This window comes from Piliocolobus tephrosceles, chromosome 1 (assembly GCF_002776525.5).
Source record: "Piliocolobus tephrosceles isolate RC106 chromosome 1, ASM277652v3, whole genome shotgun sequence".
Taxonomy (NCBI): domain Eukaryota; kingdom Metazoa; phylum Chordata; class Mammalia; order Primates; family Cercopithecidae; genus Piliocolobus; species Piliocolobus tephrosceles.
The window spans coordinates 99217641-99241377 of record NC_045434.1 but is presented as its reverse complement, the minus strand read 5'-3'; the positions used below and the strand labels follow the sequence as shown (position 1 = coordinate 99241377).

At 39.7% G+C, this 23737-nt stretch overlaps 1 pseudogene; it reads left to right on the top strand.

Annotated features, from left to right (window-relative positions):
- The first annotated feature begins 17083 nt into the window (after window positions 1–17083).
- Window positions 17084–17503, top strand: LOC111525039 (annotated as a pseudogene).
- The last annotated feature ends 6234 nt before the right edge of the window (window positions 17504–23737 follow it).

Here is a 23737-nt window from a genome sequence, read left to right as displayed (position 1 = left end):
CCAATTGTTCCAGCACTGATTTGTTGAAAAGATTATACTTCCCTCATTGAATTGCCTTAGCATCTTTATCAAAAATCAGTTGATCATATGTATTTCCTCTTCCTCAACTTTGTTTTTCTTTTTCAGAATTTAAAAAAGTGATTCCATATGAATTTTAAATTTTCATATAAATACGTTTGTACTTCCAAAAAATTTTACATCAGCATGTCATGGCTGGGCGCGGTGGCTCACGCCTGTAATCCCAGCACTTTGGGAGGCAGAGGTCGGTGGATCACTTGAGGTCAGGAGTTCAAGACCAGCTTGACCAACACAGTAAAAACCCTGTCTCTATTAAAATACAAAAATTAGCCAGATATGGTGGTGCACACCTGTCATCCCAGCTACTTGGGAGGCTGAGGCAGGAGAATTGCTTGAACCCAGGAGGTGAAGGTTGCAGTGAGCTGAGATCATGCACTCCAGCCTGGGTGACAGAGCAAGACTCCATCTTAAAAAAATAAAAATAAATAAATAAATAAAATCAGCATGTCAATTTTTTTAAAGCCTGCTGGGACTTTGATTAGGATTACATTGATTCTATAGATCAGTTTGGAAAGAATTCACACCTTAACAATACCAAATCATCTGATCCATGAAAACAACATTTCTCTTCATTTATTTAAGCCTTCCTTAATTTCTTTCAGCAGTTTTCAGCATATAGGTCTTGTACATCTTTTGTCAAATGTATCCCCTAAGTATTTTATATTCTTGATGCTATTATAAATGGTATTTTTAAAATGCATTTCCGATTGTTCATTGTTGGTATACAGAAATAGAACTGAGTTTTGTATATTGACTTTGTAACCTTGCTGAACTCACTTGTTAGTTATAGGAGTTTTTCAAAACAGGTTAGTGGGATTTTCTATATATACATCATGTCATCTATAAATAGGGATAGTTTTACTTCTTCCTTTCTGATCTGTATGCTTTTAAATTTTCTTTTATTGCCTTATTACAGTGGCTAAAACTTTCAGAACTATGCTTGTAAGAGCAGTAAGAGCAGACTTCTTTGCCTTTTTTCCAATCTTAGGGAGAAAACATGCAGTCTTTCACTTAAGTATGATGTTAGATGTAGTTTTTTTGTATATGTCCCCTATAAGGTTAACGAAGTTTCCGTCTATTCCTAGTTTACTGAGAGTTTGTGAGTATTTTTGTTTGTTTTGTTTTATCATGAATGGGTGTTGAACTTTATCAAGTGCTTTTATGCATCTATTGAAATGATGTTTTTTTTTAATCTGTTAATATGGTAAATTACATTCATTGATTTTGAATTGGTCCAGATTTGTACTGGTCGACATGTATTATCCTTTTATATAATACTGAATTTGATTGCTAAAATTTGGTAAAACTTTTTGTATCTATGTCCGTGAAAGATATTGGTCTCTAGGCTTTGTTTCTTACTTATTTTTTATTATTTTTATTCTATTCTACTTATTTATTTTTGACACAGTCTTGCTCTGTCACCCAGGCTAGAGTGCAGTGGTGCCATCTCAGCTCACTGCAACCTCTGTCTCCCAAGTTCAAACGATTCTCCTGCCTCAGCCTCCCCAGCAGCTGGGATTATAGGTGCCTGCCACCAGGCCCAGCTAATTTTTGTATTTTTAGTAGAGACGGGGTTTCACCATGTTGGCGAGGTCTCAAGTTCTAGACCTCAAGTGACAGGCCTGCCTTGGCCTTCCAAAGTGCTGGGATTACAAGCGTGAGCCACTGCGCTTGGCCTCTTCTTTATGTTTTAAAATATCTTTTATTTAAAGGCTATTAAAATGGAGCCATGGGAGTGGAGAAGGAACAAAGAAATCTGTAAAAGGTGGATCAATTAGTTATAAACACCACTGCACTTGGACCAGCCTAGGTTTGGTTTCTTGTCATGCCTTAGCCTGGATGTCTGAGTTGCGAAGTATTCTTTTCTCCCTAATTTTCTGGAAGACTTGGTATAGAATTGGTATTATTTGTTCCTTAAATGTTTGTTAGAATTTAGCAGTAAAACCATCTGGACCTTAAGTTTTCTTTGCAGGAAAGTTTTGATAATAAATTCAATTTCCTTTTTTATTATTTTTATTTTACTTTAAGTTCTGGGATACACGTGCAGAACATGCAGGTTTGTTACATAGGTATACAAGTGCCATACTGGTTTGCTGCACCTATCAACCCATCATCTAGGTTTTAAGTCCCGCATGCATTAGGTATTTGTTCTAATGCTCTTCCTCCCCTTACCCCTACCCCCCAACAGGCCCTGGTGTGTGATATTCCCCTCCCTGTGTCCATGTGTTCTCATTGTTCAGCTCCTACTTATGAATGAAAATATGCAGTGTTTGGTTTTCTGTTCCTGTGTTAGTTTGCTCAGGATGATGATTTCCAGCTTCATCCTTGTCCCTCCAAAGGACATGAACTCATCCTTTTTTATGGATGCATAGTATCTCATGGTGTATATGTCCCACATTTTCTTTATCAAGTCTATCATTGATGGGCATTTGAGTCAGTTCTAAATCTTTGTTATTGTAAATAGTGCTGCAGTAAACATATGTGTGCAGGTGTCTTTATAGTAGAATGATTTATAATCCTTTGGGTATATAACCAGTAATGAGATTGCTGGGTCAAATGTTATTTCTGGTTCTAGATCATTGAGGAATCACCACACTGTCTTCTTCCACAATGGTTGAACTAATTTGCACCCCCACCAACAGTATAAAAGTGCTCCTCTTTCTCCACAGCTTTGCCAGCATCTGTTGTTTCCTGACTTTTTGGTAATCACCATTTTAACTGGCATGAGATGGTATCTCATTGTGGTTTTGATTTGCATGTCTCTAATGACAAGTGATGATGAGCTTTTTAAAATGTTTTTGGCCCCCTAAATGTCTTCTTTTGAGAAGTGTCTGTTCATAACTGTGACCCACTTTTTGATGGAGTTGTTTGTTTTTTTCTTATAAATTTAAGTTCCTTGTAGATTCTGAATATTAGACCTTTGTCAGATGGGTAGCTTGCAAAACTTTTCTCCCATTCTGTAGGTTTCCTGTTCACTCTGATGTTAGTTTCTTTTGCTGTGAGGAAGTTCTTTAATTTGATGAGATCTCATTTGTCAATTTTGGCTTTCGTTGCTATTGCTTTTGGTGTTTTAGTCATGAAGTCTTTGCCCATGCCTATGTCCTGAATGGTATTGCCTAGGTTTTCTTCTAGGGTTTTTATGGTTTTAGATTTTACATTTAAGTCTTCAATCCATCTTGAGTTAATTTTTGTATAAGGTGTAAGGAAAGAGTCCAGTTTCTGTTTTCTGCATATGGCTAGCCAGTTTTCCCAGCACTATTTGTTAAATAGGGAATCCTTTGCCCATTGCTTGTTTCTGTCGGGTTTGTCAAAGATCAGATGGTTGTAGATATGTGGTGTTATTTCTGAGGTCTCTGTTCTGTTCCATTGGTCTCTATATCTGTTTTGGTACCAGTGTCATGCTGTTTTGGTTACTGTAGCCTTGTAGTACTGTTTGAAATCAGGTAGCATGATGTCTGCAGCTTTGTTCTTTTTCCTTAGGATTGTCTTGGCGACATGGGCTCTTTTTTGGTTCCATGTGAAATTTAAAGAGTTTTTTCTAATTCTGCAAAGAAAGTCAATGGTAGTTAGATGGGAATAGCATTGAATCTATAAATTACTTTGGGCAGTATGGCCATTTTCATGATATTGATTCTTCCTATCCATAAGCATGGAATGTTTTTCCCTTTGTGTACTCTCTTATTTCCTTGAGCAGTGGTTTGTAGTTCCCCTTGAAGAGGTCCTTCATGTCCCTTGTAAGTTCTATTCCTAGGTATTTTATTCTCTTTGTAGCAATTGTGAATGGGAGTTCACTCATGATTTGGCTCTCTACTTGTCTATTGTTGGTGTATAGGAATGCTTGTGATTTTTGCACATTGATTTTGTATCCTGAGACTTTGCTGAAGTTGCTTATCACCTTAAGGAGTTTTGGGGCTGAGACAATGGGGTTTTCTAAATATACAATCATGTCTTCTACAAACAGAGACAATTTGACTTCCTCTCTTCTTATTTGAATACCCTTTATTTCTTTCTCCTGCCTGATTGCCTGGGCCAGAACTTCCAGTAGTATGTTGAATAGGAGTGATGAGAGAGGGCATCCTTGACTTGTGCCGGTTTTCAAAGGGAATGCTTCCAGTTTTTGCCCATTCAGTATGCTATTGACTGTGGGTTTGTCATAAATAGCTCTTATTATTTTGAGATATGTTCCATCAATACCTAGTTTATTGAGAGTTTTTAACATGAAGGGATGTTGAATTTTACTGAAGGCCTTTTCTGCATCTATTGAGATAATTATATGGTTTTTGTCATTGGTTCTGTTTATGTGATGGATTACATTTATTGATTTGTATGTGTTGATCCAGCCTTGCATCCCAGGGATGAAGCCAACTTGATCATGGCGGATAAGCTTTTTGATGTGCTACTAGATTCGGTTTGCCAGTATTTTATTGAGAATTTTCACATTGATGTTCATCAGGGCTATTGGTCTGACATTTTCTTTTTTAGTTGTGTCTCTCTGCTGGGTTTTGGTATCAGGATGATTCTGGCCTCATAAAATGAGTTAGAGTGGAGTCCCTCTTTTTCTATTATTTGGAATAGTTTCAGAAAGAATGGTACCAGCCTCTTTATACCTCTGGTAGAATTCAGTTGCGAATTTGTCTGGTCCTGGGCTTTTTTTGGTTGGTAGGTTATTAACTACTGCCTTAATTTTGGAACTTGTTATTGGTCTATTCAGGGATTCAACTTCTTCCTGGTTTAGTCTTGGGAGGGTGTATATGTCCAAGAATGTATTCATTTCTTCTAGAATCTCTAGTTTATTTGCATAGAAGTGTTTGTAGTATTCTCTGATGGTAGTTTGTATTTCTGTGGGATCAGTGGTGATATTCCCTTTATCATTTTTTTTGTGTGTCGATTTGATTCTTCTCTCTTTTCTCATTTATTAGTCTAGCTAGTGGTCCATGTAGTTTGTTAATCTTTTCAAAAAATCAGCTCCTGGATTCACTGATTTTTTGAAGGTTTTTTTCATGTCTCTTATCTCCTTCAGTTCTGCACTGATCTTAGTTATTTCTTTTCTTCTGCTAGTTTTTGAATTTGTTTGCTCTTGCTTCTCTAGTTCTTTTCATTGTGATATTAGGGTGGTGATTTTAGATCTTTCCTGCTTTCTCCTGTGGGTATTTAGTGCTATAAATTTCCCTCTACACGCTGCTTTAGCTTTGCCCCAGAGATCCTGGTACATTGTCTCTTTGTTCTCATTGGTTTCAAAGAACTTCTTTATTTCTGTCATAATTTCATTATTTACTTAGTAGTCATTCAGGAGCAGGTTGTTCAATTTCCATGTAGTTTTGCAGTTTTCAATGAGTTTCTTAACCCTGAGTTCTAATTTGATTGCACTGTGGTCTGAGAGACTGTTTGTTATGATTTCTGTTCTTTTGCATTTGCCAAGGAGTGTTTTACTTCCAATTATGTATTCGATTTTAGAATACATGCTATGTGATGCTGAGAAGAATGTATATTCGATTGATTTGGGGTGGAGAGTTCTGTAGCTGTCTCTTAGGTCCACTTGGTCTAGAGTTGAGTTCAAGTCCTAAATATCCTTGTTAATTTTCTGTCTCATTGATCTGTCTAATATTGACAGTGGGGTGTTAAAGTCTCCCACTGATATTGTGTGGAAGTCTAAGTCTCTTTGTATGTCTCTAAGAACTTGTTTTATGAATCTGAGTGCTCCTATATTGGATGCATATATATTTAGGATAGTTAGTTCTTCTTGTTACATTGATCCCTTTACCTTTATGTAATGCCTTTGTCTTTTTTGATCTTTGTTGGTTTAAAGTCTGTTTTATCAGAGACTAGGATTGCAACCCCAGTTTTGTTTGTTTGTTTGTTTTGTTTTTCCATTTGCTTCGTAATATTCCTCCATCCCTTTATTTTGAGCCCATGTGTGTGTTTGCACATGAGATGGGTCTCCTGAATACAGCACACCAATAGGTCTTGACTCTGTATCCAATTTGCCAGTCTGTGTCTTTTAATTGGGGCATTTAGCCCATTTACCTTTAAGGTTAACATTATTACGTGAGAATTTGATCCTGTCATCATGCTGCTAGCTGGTTATTTTGCACATTAGTTGATGCAGTTGCTTCATAATGTCACGGGTCTTTATATTTGGTGTGTTTTTACTGTGGCTGGTACCAGCTTTTCCTTTCCATATTTAGTGCTTCCTTCAGGAGCTCTTGTAAGGCAGGTCTGGTGGTGGCAAAATTCCTCAGCATTTGCTTGTCTGGAAAGGATTTTATTTCTGCTTCATTTATGAAGTTGAGTTTGGCTGGATATGAAATTCTGGGTTGAAAGTTCTTTTCTTTGAGAATGTTGAATGTTGGCCCCCATTCTCTTCTAGCTTGTAGAATTTCTGAAGAGAGATCTGCTGTTAGTCTGAGGGGCTTCCCTTTACATGTAAACTGACCTTTCTCTCTGGCTGCCTTTAACCTTTTTTCCTGCATTTTGACTTCAGAGAATCTGAAGATTATGTGTCTTGGGGTTGCTCTTCTTGAGGAGTATCTTAGTGGAGTTTTCTGTATGTCCTGAATTTGACGGTTGGCCTGTCTTGCTAGGTTGGAGAAGTTCTCCAGAATAATATCCTAAAGTGTGTTTTCCAACTTGGTTCCATTCTCCCTGTCACTTTCAGGTACACCAATCAGTCATATGTTTGGTCTGTTCACATAGTCCCGTATTTCTTGGAGGCTTTGTTCATTCCTTTTCATTCTTTTTTCTATAACCTTTTCTTCACGTCTTATTTCAGTAAGTTGATCTTCAATCTCTGATATCTTTTCTTCTTCACGAAGTTCTCATGCTGTGTTTTTCAGCTCTGTCATGTCATTTATGTTCCTCTCTAAACTGGTTATTCCAGTTAGCAGTTCCTATAACCTTTTATCAAGGTTCTTAGCTTCCCTGCATTAGGTTAGAACATGCTCCTTTAGCTCAGAGGAGTTTGTTATTACCCACCTTCTGAAGCCTACTTTTGTCAATTCATCAATCTCATTCTCCATTCAGTTTTGTGCCCTTGCTAGAGAGGAGTTGTGATCATTTGGAGGAGAAGAGGCATTCTGGTTTTTGGAGTTTTCAGTGTTTTTGCATTGGTTTTTCCTCATCTTCATGGATTTATCTACCTTTGATCCTTTAGGCTGATGACCTTTGGATGGGGTTTTTGTATGGGGTTCCTTTATGTTGATGTTATTGCTTTCTGTTTGTTAGTTTTTCTTCTAATAGTCAGACCCCTCTTCTGCAGTTTGCTGGAGGTCCATTCCAGACCCTGTTCACTTGGGTATCACCAGTGGAGGCTGCAGAACAGCAAAGATTGCTGCCTGCTCCTTTCTCCGGAAGCTTCATCCCAGAGGGTCACCAGTCTGATGTCAGCCAGAGCTCTCCTGTATAAGGTGTCTGTTGATCCCTGTTGGGAGGTTTCTCCTAGTCAGGAGACTCAGGGGTCAGGGACCCACTTGAGGAGGTAGTCTGTCCCTTAGCAGAGCTGGTGTGCTATGCTGGGAGAATCTCGCTGGTCAGGATGAGCTGCTCTCTTCAGAGCCAGCAAGCAGGAACAATTAAATCCACTGAAGCTGTGCCCACAGCCACCCCTTCCCCCAGGTGTTCTGTCCAGTGAGATGGTGGTTTTGTCTGTAAGCCCCTGACTGGGGTTGTTACCTTTCCTTCAGAGATGCCCTGCCCAGTGAGGAAGAATCTAGAGAAGCAGTCTGGCCACAGCTGCTTTGATTCACCCAGCCCAGACCTCCCAGCCTCCTAAGTACTGTTGAAAACATCACCTACTAAAGCCTCAGTAAGGGCAGACGCCCCTCCCCTGATAAACTCAATTGTCCCAGGTCAACTTCAGACTTCTGTGCTGGCAGTGAGAATTTCAAGTCGGTGGTGTCTGGACAGAGGGAGGGAGGGAACAAAAGAAAAAAGGGACTAAAATGGCGCATTTCTGGGTTCTTCATTGTCAACTTTCCTGTGCCCGGGAAAGACACAGGTCGACTGCGCAGGCGCAGTCTGACGTCTGACAGAGAAAATCGAAACCTACCTAGCGGCGCCTACCGCCCCACCCCGCATCCGCCTATGTCCCGCCCACTGCCCGCCCACTCCCAGGCCCAGGACATAAAAGCCGCTCCCAGCGGGCACAGGGTGCGAACTTCCTTGGCCCCTGCTCCTATGGGGACCTAGGAACCTCACCCAGAACGCCCGAGAGACTTCCTCAGCCTCCACCGCCGGAGACCGGTGGACCTCGCCCCTCCTTCACATTGGCTAGTTAATAAAGTTTTCTTTTACCCTGCCTATTTGCCTGTTCTCTGGCACTTACTCTGGTGGTCGTCTGGAGCAAATCAGGTGGTTCTTAGCTTGCTGGGCTCTGTGGGAGTGGGACCCGCTGAGCAAGACCACTTGGCTCCCTGGCTTCAGCCCCCTCTCCAGGGGAGTGAATGGTTCTGTCTCACTGGGGTTCCAGGTGCCACTGGGGTACAAAAAAACTCCTGCAGCTAGCTCTGTGTCTGCCCAAACAGCCCAGTTTTGTGCATGAAACCCAGGGCCCTGGTGGTGTAGGCACACAAGGGAATCTCCTGATCTGCAGATTGCAAAAACCATGGGAAAAGCATAGTAACCCAGTTGGGTAGCACAGTTACTCATGGCTTCCTGTGGCTTGGGGGAGGGAGGTCCCTGGCCCCTTGCACTTCCCAGGTGGAGCACCACCCCATCCTGCTTCTGCTCACCCTCCATGGGTTGGACCCACTGCCTAACCATTCCCAATGAGATGAACTGGTTACCTCAGCTGGAAATACAGAAATCACTAGCCTTCTGCATTGGTCTGGCTGGGAGCTGCAGACTGGAGCTTCCTATTTGGCCATCTTGGCCCCTCCCCCCTTGAAAATTCCATTTCTTTAACAGATATAGGACTACTGAGGCTATTTCTTCTTAAATGAACCTAGATAGCTTGTGTGCAGCTGTCAAGGAATTTGTCCATTTTATCTAAGTTATCATATTTATCTATATAAAGTTTTTCATAATATTCCTTTATTATCTACTGTCTATAGCAGTACTGATGGCTTTTGAATACTTGCATGGCTAGTTGTAGATCTATAGTGATGTCACCTTCTCATTCCTAAGATTTAAAAATGCACTGCAGGACACAAAGTTATTCCGCACACCTTGACTTAGTTTATTTGTGTATTTCTTCCAAGAGGAAAAAAAAAAAAAAAAAAAAGAGGCACGGCATGGTGGCTCACGCCTGTAATCCCAGCACTTTGGGAGGCCGAGGCAGACAGATCACTTGAGATAAGGAGTTTGAGATCAGCCTGGTCAACATGGTGAAACCCTTTCTCTACTAAAATACAAAAATTAACTGGGCGTGGTGGCAAGCGCCTATAGTCCCAGCTACTCAGCACACAGAGGCAGGAGAATCGCTTGAACCCAGGAGGTGGAGGTTGCAGCAAGCCGAGATTGAGCCACTGCACTTCATCCTGGGCGACAAAGTGAGACTCTGTCTCAAAAAAACAAAACAAAAAAGAAGGAAGGTAAGGAGAAGGACAGAGAGAGGGATGGAGAGAGGAAGGGGAGAGGGAAAGAGAAAGAAAGAATTCACTCAGAACCAGTTTCAGGTTGTTCAGGTAGAAGCTGGAAGTCTCCACATAAACTAGACATGAATTGACATGCCCCTTTCTGGGTACCTATTTCATCACCTGTTAAACTTTCAGAATACACATTCAGAAAGCATACACAAAGATGCTCTGAGTTCTCCGCACCAAATCTCCCAGGCACCAGGGAGTGGCCCCCAGTTTCTAACGAAAGCCAATCCCCTACTGTCAGGTCACTGAAAGTATGGGAAACTTATTCTGCTGCCAGGTGGGCTTCATTTTTATAAAGAAAACTCACATATTCCTGGAAGACAGTGCCCTGAGCTATTTTTTCTATCTGACTGCTAGTAGCAAATAAAAGATTTAAGAATTTATGGAGTATAGTGCCCTGAATTCTTTCCCTTGGAAATTGAAACTGCTTGAGGTTCTTAGGCCACAAACAATTTTTAAAATATGTGTACTTTTTTCTTACTCTCTTTGTGATGGCTCTGCAGATTTGTTCAGCAAAATGACTCCTTAACAGAGTTATCCTGAGCTGGTATATCACAGAGACAGGCAGGCTTCTGCTGGAGCCTAAGGTTTCTCTCCTCTCTCTTAGCTGCTTTATTTGAGACTGCCAGCATAGGGCACAACTTTCAGTTCTCAGTTCACCATGGATTTGTTAATTAATTGAAATAATTCTCCCAATTTTTGTGTTGAAGTAGAATGTCTTACAGAGCTATGAGCTTCTTTCCCCCAACATGAATAACTGAGAAAATGAAGGTATCAGTGATCCACTTCTAATTTGACAGAGCAATTTTACAAGTGTTTATTTTGTGTAGGAGTATATAAATGTAAATTAAAACATTATTGCTCAGGCAACAGATTTTGAAATAATATCATCAAAATGAAGCATGGATTTATTTTTGAAGATAATTTTCACAGGATGTGGCAGTTTTTAAAGGAATTCTGCAAGGTCTCATCACTCAAATTTTACTTCCAAGGACAGATTGATATCAACAGAACAGGTTGTAAACAAATATGAATATCCACACATCTCCATTTTGTCCAAGAAAACAATATTGATATTTTAATAAAACGCTTCCGTTTAACACCTTATCAGATTGGATTCTTGAAGCAGCTTTATGACATAGAAGGATAGTACTCCTCTGTTAATTAAAGGGAGAGGGGACATCTCTTTCTGAAACTCCTTATATTTCTTATGAAAACTTACATTTTTAAAGTTAAAGCCTGCAATTTTATTGGTTAGCAAATAAGCAAAAAAAGGTCTATAAAACTCAATTTATTCATAAAAGTGATGTAGAAATAAACAGGATTTTACTTAATAATAGTAAAATAAGGTACATAGAACACTGAGCTTCCAAATGTTATTTATGATACATACTAATGGTATGTATAATACCAATAAGGAAAAAGGAAAAAATAAAATAAAAGCATCCATAAATCCTTCACCTAGAGAGTTCTCCTATGGATAGTTCGGCTTATTTTTATCTGGGTGCTTTTTATTCCCCCAAAAAGTTCAAGGGGGAAATATAGACTACGACTAACTCTATGTATTGATGAAAATATAAGTGTAAATATGTATATTAAAACTATTAGGAGCATAGCTTGAGCCCAGGAGTTCAAAACCAGAGTGGGCAACATAGCAAGACTCCATCTTCACAAAATTTTTTTAACTTTTATTTTAAGTTCAAGGATACATGTACATGTTTGTAACATAAGTAAACTTCTGTCATGGGGGGTTGTTATACAGGCTATTTTATCACCCAGGTACTAAGCCTCAAATCCATTAGTTACTTTTCCTGATTTTGTCTCTCCTCTCACTCTCCACCCTCTGGTAGGCCCCTGTGTGTGTTTTTCTCATCTCTGTGTCCATGTGTTCTCTTCATTTAGCTCCCACTTACATGTGAAACATTAGGTATTTGTTTTTTGTTCCAGTGTTAGTTTGCTAAGGATAATGGCCTCCAGCTCCATCTGTGTCCCTGCAAAGGACATGATCTCATTCTTTTTTGTAGCTGTATAGTATACCATGGTGTGTATGTATCACATTTTCTTTATCCGGTCTATCATTGATGGGCATTTAGGTTGATTCCATGTCTTTGCAATGGTGAATAGTGCTGCAACGAATATACATGTGCATGTGTCTTTATAATAAAAGGATTTCTATTCCTTTGGGTATGTACCCAGTAATGGGATTGCTGAGTCAAATGGTATTTCTGTATATAGGTATTTGAGAAATCATCACAAATTTTTTCATTATTAGCTGGGCATGGTGGTGTGTGCCTGTAGTCCCAGTTACTTGGGAGGCTGAGGCAGGAGGACAGCTTGAGCCTGGGAGGTCAAGGTAGCAGTGAGCCATGAACCGCCACACTCTAGCTTGGGCAACAGAGCAAGATCCCATTTTAATAATAATAATAAATAAAAATATGCCAAGCTCAGTGACTTACGCCTGTAACTACAGTACTTTGGGTGGGAGGCTGAGGCAGGAGGGTTGCTTGAGCCCAGTAGTTTGAGGCTAGAGTGAACTATGATTGCACCACTGCACTCCAGCCTATGTGACACAGTGAGACCCTGTCTCAAACACACACACACACGCACGCATGCACACACACACACAGACAGCTTCCAGACTACTGAAAATATGTAATAGAAGTATTTTCCCTATTCCTCCTGCTAAGTATAGCTAAAATCCATAGATATTATATACAAAACAGAAATAAGAAGGTCTTAAAAATGGAGAAAAGAGAAAAGAAAGCAGATGAGCGAGGGAGTTTGGAACCTGGGAAACAAAATGGTGATGAGTTCCATAGGTTTTTTGTTTCATGTATGCTACACCTGGAGCTGAAAAAGCCAGCAACCCAGAAGTTCCAAAGGTATAGAGAAAAAAAGCCTCAGCAAAATCCTTCTCTTCCTCCCCAAAAGACAAGAAAAGGGGCAACCTAGCATGACTGAAAATGTTTAGATAGTAAATGCACTAGTCTAGCAATACCGCAGGGGGAAAAAAAAAAACTGTGGCCCCACCACCACCCACAAAAGCATCAGATAAAGTAGACTTCAGAGCAGAGTGAATTATCAGAGACAGAAAGGGACTTTATTTAATGATAAAAGGGCCAATCCACCAAAAAGACATTCTAAATGTAAATTCACCAAGCGAGAGAGCTACAAAATATGTGAAGCGAAAGTGATAGCATTAAAAGTAGAAGTTCACATATCCACAATTATAGCTGGAAGCCTCAATGCCCCTCTCTCAATAATTAATAGAACAACTAGATGGAAAATCAGCAAAAATACAGAAGAACTCAATGACACCATCAAGCAACAGGATCTAATCAATAACACTCTACCGAAAAATAGCAGAACACACATTTTTATCAAGTGCCCACTGACATAAATCATATGCTAAGCCAAAATAAATCCTCAACAAATTTAAAAGACTCAACGTTATACATAGCATGTTTTCCAACCACAATGAAATCAAACTAGAATCAACAGAAAGATAACAGGAACATCTCTAAGTACCTGGAAACCAAACAACATACTTCTACATAATCCTTGGGTCAAAGAGGATGTCTCAAGGGAAATAAAATAAACTACATTAAACTGAATAAAAATGAAAATACAACGTAAAAAATTTGTGGGACACGGCCGGGCACCGTGGCTCAAGCCTGTAATCCCAGCACTTTGGGAGGCTGAGGCGGGCGGATCACGAGGTCAGGAGATCGAGACCATCTGGTGAATACAGTGAAACCCCGTTTCTACCAAAAACACAAAAAAATTAGCCGGGCGAGGTGGCGGGCGCCTGTAGTCCCAGCTACTCGGGAGGCTGAGGCAGGAGAATGGCGTGAACCCGCGAGGCGGAGCTTGCAGTGAGCTGAGATCTGGCCACTGCACTCCAGCCTGGGTAACAGAGCGAGACTCTGTCTCAAAAAAAAAAAAAAAAAAAAAAAAAATTTGTGGGACACAATTAAAACAGTACTGGAATGGAAATTTATAGCACTAATTGCACAGAGAAAAATCTCAAATCAATAATCTAAGCTCCCACCTCAAGAATCTAAAAAAAGAAGAGCAAAATAAACCCAAAGCAAGCAGAAGGAAGGCAATAATAAAGATAAGTGCACAAAACAGTGAAACTGAAGACAGAAAAACAATAGAGAAAATAAATAAGAAATAGAGAAAATTGATCTTCATTGAAAAGATAAAATTGACAAACCTCAAGCAAGACTGACAGAGAGAGCGAAGATACAAGTTACCAATAAACCTGCAGATACCAAAAGGAGAATAAGGGAATACTATACTTTTATTTATTTATTTTTATTATTTTGTATTTATTATTATTATTATTATTATTATTATTATTATTATTATTATTATTATTTTGAGACAGAGTGTCCCTCTGTCACCCAGGCTGGAGTGCAGTGGCATGATCTTGGCTCACTGCAACCTCCGCCTCCCGGGTTCAAGCGATTCTCCTGCCTCAGCCTCCCAAGGAGCTGGAACTACAGGCATGCCGCACCACACCCGGCTAATTTTAGTATTTTCAGTAGGGGCAGAGTTTCACCATGTTAGTCAGGCTGGTCTCAAACTCCTGACCTCAGGTAATCTGCCTGCCTCAGCCTCTGAAAGTGCTGGGATTACAGGAGTGAGCCACTGCCCCTGGCCCATATTTATTTTTTTAAAAATAGAGATGGGAATCTCACTATGTTGCCAAAGTTGGTGTCAGACTCCTGGCCTCAAGCAGTTTTTCCCATCTCAGCCTCCCAAAGTGCTAGGATTAGAGTCATGAGCCTATAATTTTATATATATACATTTGCACCTGGCCTATAATTTTAAATATATACATTTGCCAACTTAGATGAAATAATTCCTCAAAAACACAAACTGCCACGATTCTCCCAAAATGAAATAGATTGTTGAGTAGCTCTATAATTATAAAGGAAATTGAATTCACAATTTTAAAACTCCCCAAAAAGAAATCTCCAGTCGTAGATAGTTTTACTGGTGAATTCTGCCAAATATTTGAAGAAGAATTAGCCAATTCTATACAATCTTTCTCAGAATATAGGATAGGAAGGAACACATTCCAATTCATTTTACAAAGTTAGTTTACCCTGCTGCCAAAGCCAGACAAAGACTACACATTCTTTCTAAGTGCCCATGACACATATACCAAGATAGACATATCATATCTTGGGCTAAAGACAAATACAGGGTTAATACACACACACACACACACACACACACACACACACACACACACACACACACAAGAAAACTACAGACTAATATTTTTCGTGACTATAGATGCAAAAGTACTAAACAAAATATTAGCAAATAGAATTTAGTAACATATAAAAAGAATTATACACCATGACCAAGTGGGGTTTATTCCTGGAATGCAAGACTGGTTTAATATTTTAAAATCAATCAATGTAATCCACCATGTTAACATGCTAAAGAAGAAAAATCACATCAAAAATCATGTCAAACCATAAAAAATCATATCAATCAATGAAAAAAAATCAACAAAATTAACACCTATTCCTGATGAAAAGTCTTTAAAAAAATTAAAAAAAAGAACAACAAGCAAAAAGGAGAGGGCATGGGGGAAACTTCCTCAACTTGATAAAGAGCATCTACACAGACTTTTGGCTAACACCATACTCAACAATGAAAGACTGCATGCTTTCCCCCTAAAATCAAAACGAAGTAAAGGTGTCTGCTAGCACCACTCTTATTCAACATAATGCTGGAAGTTCTAGCCAGTTCAGTAAGATAAGAGAAGATTAAAAGGCATATGGGTAGGAAAGAAAGAAAGAAAATGCCCCTGCTTATGCATGATGTGATTGTCTACCTAGAAAATCCTAAGAATCCATTAAAAACTCCTAGAACTAATACGTGAGTCTTCAGCAAGGTTGCAACATACATAAACATACAAGATAAAAAATCAATTGTATTTCTATATACTGGCAATGAACATGTGGACTCTGAAATTTAAAACAGTATCATTTACAATTACAATACTAAGAAGAAAAAAGAAATAGATAGGTATAAATCTAAGAAAACATGTATAGGTTTTGTATAACAAAAACTACACAACACTGATGAAGGAAAGTTGGTAAAAATCTAAATAAATGGAGAGCCATATAATGTTTATGGATTGGAAAACTTAATATAGTAAAGAAGTCAATTCTGCCCAAACTAATATACACCTTTAACAAAATTACTGTCAAAATCCTAGCGTTATTTTTTATTTATTTTTTATTTAGATGGAGTCTCGCTCTGTCGCCCAGGCTGGAGTGCAGTGTTGCGATCTCTGCTCACTGCAAGCTCCGCCTCCCGGGTTCACGCCATTCTCCTGCCTCAGCCTTCCCAGTAGCTGGGACTACAGGCGCCCGCCAACACACCCGGCTAATTTTTGGTATTTTTTAGTAGAGACGGGGTTTCACCGTGTTAGCCAGGATGGTCTCCATCTCCCAACCTTGTGATCCGCCCGTCTCAGCCTCCTAAAGTGCTGAGATTACAGGTGTGAGCTACCGTGCCCGGCCTAGCGTGATTTTTTTATAGATCTAGACAATATTATTTTTAAATGTATATGAAAAGACAAAGGAACTAGAATGGCTTAAAGATCTCGAAAAATAAGAATGTTGGGAGGAATCAGTCTAACCAATTGTAAAACTTACAATGCAGTTAGTATAATCAAGATTGTATGGTATTGGCAGAGTGATAGACACAGAATAATGGGACAGAATAGAGAACCAGAAATAGGCCCACACAAATATGCCCAACTGATTATTGACAAAGGTGCGAAACCAATTCAATGAGAAAAGATGGCCTTTTCAACAAATGATTGTTGGAGCAATTGGTCATCCATAGGAAAAAAAAATAAACTTCAACTTAAGTATCATACCTCATAAAAAATAAACTCAAAATGGATCCTGGATTTATTTACTTACTTATGTACATTTTTGAGATAAAGTCTCACTCTGTTGCTCAAGCTGGAGTGCAGTGGTGCAATCATAGCTCACTGTAGCCTCCACCTCCTGTACTTAGGCAACCTTCCCACCTCAGCCTTCCAAGTAGCTGGGACTTCCCAGGTAACTTTTTTTTTTTTTTTTTTTGTAGAGACTGAGTCTCACTATGTTGCCAGGCTGGTCTCAAACTCCTGGGTTCAAGCAATCCTCCTGCCTTGGCCTCCCAAAGTGCTGGGATTACAGGTGTGAGCCACTGTGCCTGGGTGATCCTGGGTTTAAATGTAGACTGTAAAACTGTAAAACTTAAAAAAAACAAAAACAAAAAAACGAAAAAAAACCTGGAGAACATATTTTTTGGGTTGTAGGGCTAGCCAAGGAGTTCTTAGACTTGACACCCAAAGCGTGATCTATTAAAAGACATAGATTCTAGGCTTTCCTTCTCCCACAATACCTTGCGCTCTTCCATTCCAATTTGGACCCGGCAGAATGGCTCCAGCAAAGAAGGGTGGCGAGAAGAAAAAGGGCGGTTCTGCCATCAAGGAGGTGGTGACCCGAGAATACACCATCAGCATTCACAACCGTATCCATGGAGTGGGCTTCAAGAAGTGTACCCCTCGGGCACTCAAAGAGATTCGGAAATTTGCCATGAAGGAAATGGGAACTCCAGATGTGCGCATTGATATCAGGCTCCACAAAGCTGTCTGGGCCAGAGGAATAAGGAATGTCCCATACTGAATCCGTGTGCGGCTGTCCAGAAAACGTAATGAGGATGAAGATTCACCAAATAAGCTCTATACTTTGGTTACCTATGTACCTGTTACTACTTTCGAAAATCTTCAGTCAGTGTGGATGAGAACTAATCGCTGATCGTCAAATACATCAAATAAAGTTATAAAATTGCCTTCAAAAAAAAAAGATATACATTCTCATTGGATATGTAGAAATCATAGATTGAAGTGTTTAATTGTTTGGCTGACAACAGTTATAGAAATGTATGTTGCAATGTGTTTGATAAGTCTTTTTTTTTTTTTTTTTTTTTTGAGACGGAGTTTCGCTCTGTGCCCAGGCTGGAGTGCAGTGGCCGGATCTCAGCTCACTGCAAACTCCGCCTCCCGGGTTTACGCCATTCTTCTGCCTCAGCCTCCCGGGTAGCTGGGACTACAGGCGCCGCCACCTCGCCTGGCTAGTTTTTTGTAGTTTTTAGTAGAGACGGGGTTTCACTGTGTTAGCCAGGATGGTCTCGATCTCCTGACCTCGTGATCCGCCCGTCTCGGCCTCCCAAAGTGCTGGGATTACAGGCTTGAGCCACCACGCCCGGCCTTGATAAGTCTTAAGTAATCTTGTTGAGATACAATTTGTATAATTTAAATTATCGATTGAAATTGTGGTTTTCAACAAACATAGAAAAATTAAGGAACATTTCATTCCAGTGGGCACAGGTCTACAGTAAACAGAGAGACTAATGTGGTAGGGAAAATCTATACATATTTTTTGGTGTTATTCAAGACTAAGAATATTACAAAGAGAAGAGATGGCAATGTACAAGATTGCAAACAAAAGGAGGATGTGATCAAACAATCAAAAACTAATTCTGTGAAAAGACCAATAAAAAAGACTTCTGACAAGTCTAAGTAAGATAAACAGAGATGTAAAGATGTATCTGTTATTCAGCCATTTAACAACATTATTTTTGTCTAATATCTAAGAAGTAACATTGGGATGACCACAAATCTTGGTCGTGTTGTTACAGAAAATTGGGTAATAGGGAATTGAGTTTATTTCCCTAAAGAAAGGAATACTAATGAAAAGCAAGCTAATTTTCCTGGAAGATCTTAGAAAAAGGTCAGGAATTAGAGGAATCATGTACAACAAAATATACGGTTAAAGAATGATTCTAAAAGTGAGAGGATAATTGTAAACTCTGTAGAAGAAGAAGTCAGACTCTTAGGGCCTCACTCCTACCCAGGGTGACTGTTTGCAGGTGACTAATTTTTCCCTGTCTTAGTTTAATTCTCAGGAGAAATTGACCCAGCCAGCAGCTGCAAGTGAATTCAGGTGAGCTGAGTGAGTATGAGGTGAGGCATTATGGCCTCCACTATGTCACATAAAAACCCTTTCTCAGGGTGCCCTGGCAAACATGCTGCAGCCACACAAGGAAGAAACCAAGAAATATGAAGACATAAGATTCAGGAAACAGGATTTCGTATAAAAGATAGAGAAGTCCTAGGACAACAGCTGTGCAAGAGGCCCAGAGATCAAATGACCGAAAACAGCGTCAAAAAAGGAGGGACATCTTGCTAAAAAAAAAAAAAAAAAAAAAAAAAGGAAGGAAGATAAACTGAAAAGCTACATGGTGCATTTGACCACATGGAACATAGTATTAAGCTACTTAGAACATTTTTAAAAATCTTTGGAAAAGCTAATAAACACATAGAAAACTAAAAAAATTACGAAAATGAGATATTTATTATCTCTAGAGGAAAAAAAGATGGTTCGAGAGGGGAAATATAATCAGACAACACTATTTGTCTCAGTAACAAACAGTAATCACAAATTGTGATAAAGCTATGTTGGAGCACATGGTAGGAAAAGTGGGAAGTGAGTAAGCATGGTATAATAAGAATAGTCCTCATATTCTATAGTAGGAAATCAAATAGATAATGTCTAATATTGAAAAATCGAGAAATAGCAGCATATTGTATTGTTTGGAAATATGGAGGTAAATTAGCAGAAGACATAGTTGAAATAATTGAACATGGTTGCCTCTGAGAAATAGAGCTGAGATGTGAGGGAAGGGGCAATAAACAGCTATTTCTTGTTATATGCCTTCTATTCTCTTATACAATATAAACTAAGTGTGTTGCTATAATAAAAAACAAAACTTTATTTTAAATGAAAGAAAACATTGTCTTCGTGCATATACTTAAAGATATTCACATACAGAAAAATCATACAGACCACATTTACTAACTGTCCCACAATAAAATAGAAAACAAAAAAGGCAAAAAAGGTAGTGCTCATTTGTCTTGAACAAAACAAACACAACAAAACACCCTTCCAAATAAACTTTGGGTTAAGAAGAAAGTAAAACTAAAGTTATAGATTGTTTAGAAACAACAATGACAGGGATACATACATCTCAAAATCTAATGGGTGTGATCAAAATGGCAGAAGAGGAAAAGGTATAGCCTTTTGAATCTGTTTCAAAACAAGAAGTTTAGAAATTAATAATACAGTAAATATAAATGAAATCTAAGAAAGAAATAATACATTAGAAAACAAGCAAAAGTACTTGAGCCAGAAGTCAAAAGCTGTGACAAGACTAATAAAGCAAACCTTTGGTAAGTCTGATTAGGATGAACAGAGAGATAGTGTCAAGATGGTTGACTCTCCAAATGATTAAGCTAAGTGAATTACGGTCATCTCAGTCCCCTTTCTCGTGATGGATTTAAGAATGAGCATGTGACCCAGTCCTGACCAATATGATATTACGGGAAGATGGTTGAAGAACTTCAAGAAAATTTTCCTCGTTATCAAAAAGAGACACAAGGCCAGGCACAGTGGCTCACGCCTATAATCCCAGCGCTTTGGGAGGCTGAGGCAGGTGGATCACCTGAGGTCAGGAGTTTGAGACCAGCCTGACCAACATGGTAAAACCCTGTCTCTACTAAAAGATACAAAAATTAGCTGGGTGTGGTGGCGCATGCCTTAATCCTAGCTACTCAGGAGGCTGAGGCAGGAAAATTGCTTGAACCCAGAAGGTGGAGATTGCAGTGAATGGAAATTGCGCCACTGCAACTCTGTCTCAAAAAAAATAAAAAATAAAAAAGTACACATGAAAGAGATAGTCCCTTTCTTTCTATAGCGGTCTGGGTATGATGCTGCCTCGAATCACTATAATCATCTTGCTGTTAGCTCAAGGGCAGTGCTCACAGAATCATAGAAAAGTGGACCAAGAGTTCTGATGTGCTAGAAACTGTCTCTGGACTTTTTGTTATGTGAGATAATACATTTCCTTAATGTTTAAGCCAATTTGAATCACAATTTCCTGTTATTTCCAAATGAAGTCATCCTAACTGATAAAAGAAAGAAAACCCAAAACCTAGGAATGAGAGGAGGGATGTAAACACAAACACACAACTTATTACCAAAAAATAGGGAAAAAGTGTGATTTACTGCTGCATACCAATAAAATGGATGATTCCTAGGAAAGCAAAAGTTTTTGAAATTGACTCTCAAGAGAGATGGAAAATCCTAACCAGACCAAAAATGACAGAAAAAGAAAGCTTGTCAAAGATCTATCACAAAAAATGTACCAAGCTCATACGATATTATAGGAAAATTCTGTAAGTCTGAATGAATGAAGAGTTGTAACTTGGAAAGCCTCAATATGACACAGATGTCACACTTTACCCAGATAATTTATAAATGCAGTGCAGTTCTACCAATATCATAATAGTGTTATGGAATTCTTAAGTACATCTGGAAGAGAAGCAGCACAGTAGTAGCCAAGAAAACCTTGAAACAAAAGAATGAGAGAAAACTTGACCTTCTATATATCAAAGTACACTATAAAGTTGCAATAACTAAAAATGTAGTATTGATGCAGAAATAGACAAATAGAACAATGTAATAGAAGAGAGGCTAAAAATAGACCTATGAGTGGGAATTTAGGTGATAAATTAGGATTTCAAATCATTAAACTGTTCAACAAATGGTATTGGAACAACTGACTTTCATGTGGAAAAATTATGTTAGGTTCTCATCTTACACCAAGTCCAAAAATAAGTTCCAAATATAGTAAAGATCTATTTAAAGCATTTAAGAATTTTAGATAAATATAATATGATTTCATTCATTAACTCATTCAATCAATAGTGATTGCATTGTTATAGTCTCTGGAATACCCCAGTGAAGAATACAAACACCCTGCCCAGAATGAGCTTACATTTTAGAACATGTAAGTAAATATTTAAGCAAAAGGCCGGGCACGGTGGCTCAAGCCTGTAATCCCAGCACTTTGGGAGGCTGAGACGGGCGGATCACGAGGTCAGGAGATCGAGACCATCCTGGCTAACACAGTGAAACCCCGTCTCTACTAAAAAATACAAAAAACTAGCCGGGCGAGGTGGCGGGTGCCTGTAGTCCCAGCTACTCGGGAGGCTGAGGCAGGAGAATGGCGTGAACCTGGGAGGCAGAGCTTGCAGTGAGCTGAGATCCGGCCACTGTGCTCCAGCCTGGGCGACAGAGCGAGACTCCGTCTAAAAAAAAAAAAAAAATTTAAGCAAAAAAAAATGCATAAGATAATTACATACAGTGATAGATACCACGAAGGAAATAAGAGCAGAGGAACAGCAGTAGGGGAAGTGTAGACAGGGATGTCCTTGCCGAAGAGGATATTTGAAAGAACTCATCAAACTCTACTGAGCATGTTCACACAAAGCTCTTATTTAAAAATATGGCAAGAGAAAGAGAGTCTAGGCATTACTGAGATTCCATGTGCAAGCTCCCTAGCATCCTTACAGTTACTGTACCTTATTTGCGCTTTTTGTCTGGATTAAACCACCGAGATCCATGCAAGGAATCTTGGCTATGGGAGAGCTCAAAGCAGAAGTTCCCAGAGGGATTTTTATGCCCCCTCTGGCTACGTAATCAAGCCAACTATCTAAATGGCTAGGCTTATTGAAAAACTATCAGTAAAGAAACTGACCCTGGGGATCAGGAGTCAAGTTTCAGACTTTAAATAGCATGTCAGGGCCAGGTACAGTGGCTCACACCTGTAATCCCACCACTTTGGGAGGCTAAGTGAGGAGGATCACCTGAGGCTCAGAGTTTGAGATCAGCCTAGGCAACACAGTAAAACCCCATCTCTACAAACTTTTTTTTTTGTTTGTTTGTTTGTTTGTTTGTTTTTTGAGACTGAGTCTCACTCTGTTCCCCAGGCTCGAGTGCAATGGCATGATCTCGGCTCACTGCAACCTTCACCTCCCAGGTTCAAGCGATTCTCATGCCTCAGCCTCCCAAGTAGCTGGGACTAAACAGTCATGAGCCTCTACGCCCAGCTAATTTTTGTATTTTCAGTAGAGACAGGAGTTTCACCATGTTGGCCAGGCTGGTCTCAAACTCCTGACCTCAGGTGATCCACCCACCTTGGCCTCCCAAAGTGCTGGGATTACAGGCATGAGCTACCGTACCCAGCCAAAAAAAAATTATTTATTTATTTATTTATTTATTTATTTATTTATTTATTTAATTTTTTTTGAGACGGAGTCTTGCTCTGTCGCCCAGGTTGGAGTGCAGTGGCGTGATCTTGGCTCACTGCAAACTCTGCCTCCTGCGTTCACGCCATTCTCCTGCCTCAGTCTCCCAAGTAGCTGGGATATAGGTGCCCGCCACCAAGCCCGGCTAATTTTTTGTGTGTGTGTATTTTTTTTATTTTTTTGAGACGGAGTCTCTATCTGTTGCCCAGGCTGGAGTGCAGTGGTGCGATCTGGACTTACTGCAATCTCTGCCTCCCGGGTTCACTCCACTCTCCTGCCGAGTAGCTGGGACTACAGGTGCCCGCCACCACGCCCGGCTAATTTTTTGTGTTTTTGGTAGAGACGGGGTTTCACCGTATTCACCACATGGTCTCGATCTCCTGATCTCGTGATCCGCCCGCCTTGGCCTCCCAAAGTGCTGGGATTACAGGCGTGAGCCACTGCGCCTGGCCTTTTTGTATTTTTTTTTTAGTAGAGACGGGGTTTCACCGTGTTAGCCAGGATGGTCTCCATCTCCTGACATCGTGATCTGCCCGCCTCGGCCTCCCAAAGTGCTGGGATTACAGGCATGAGCCACCGTGCCCGGCCAAAAAATTCTTAAAAATTAGCCAGGTGTGGTAGTCCCAGCTACTGGGAAGGCTGAGGTGGGAAGATCACTTGAGCCCAGGAGTTTGAGGCAGCAGTGAGCTGTGATCCTGCCACTGCACTGCAGCCTGGGCTACAACCCCATCTCTAAGAAAGAAGAAAAGAAAGAAAAAGAAAAAGAAAGAAAGAAAGAAAGAAAGAAAGAAAGAAAGAAAGAAAGAAAGAAAGAAAGAAAGAAAGAAAGAAAGAAAGAAAG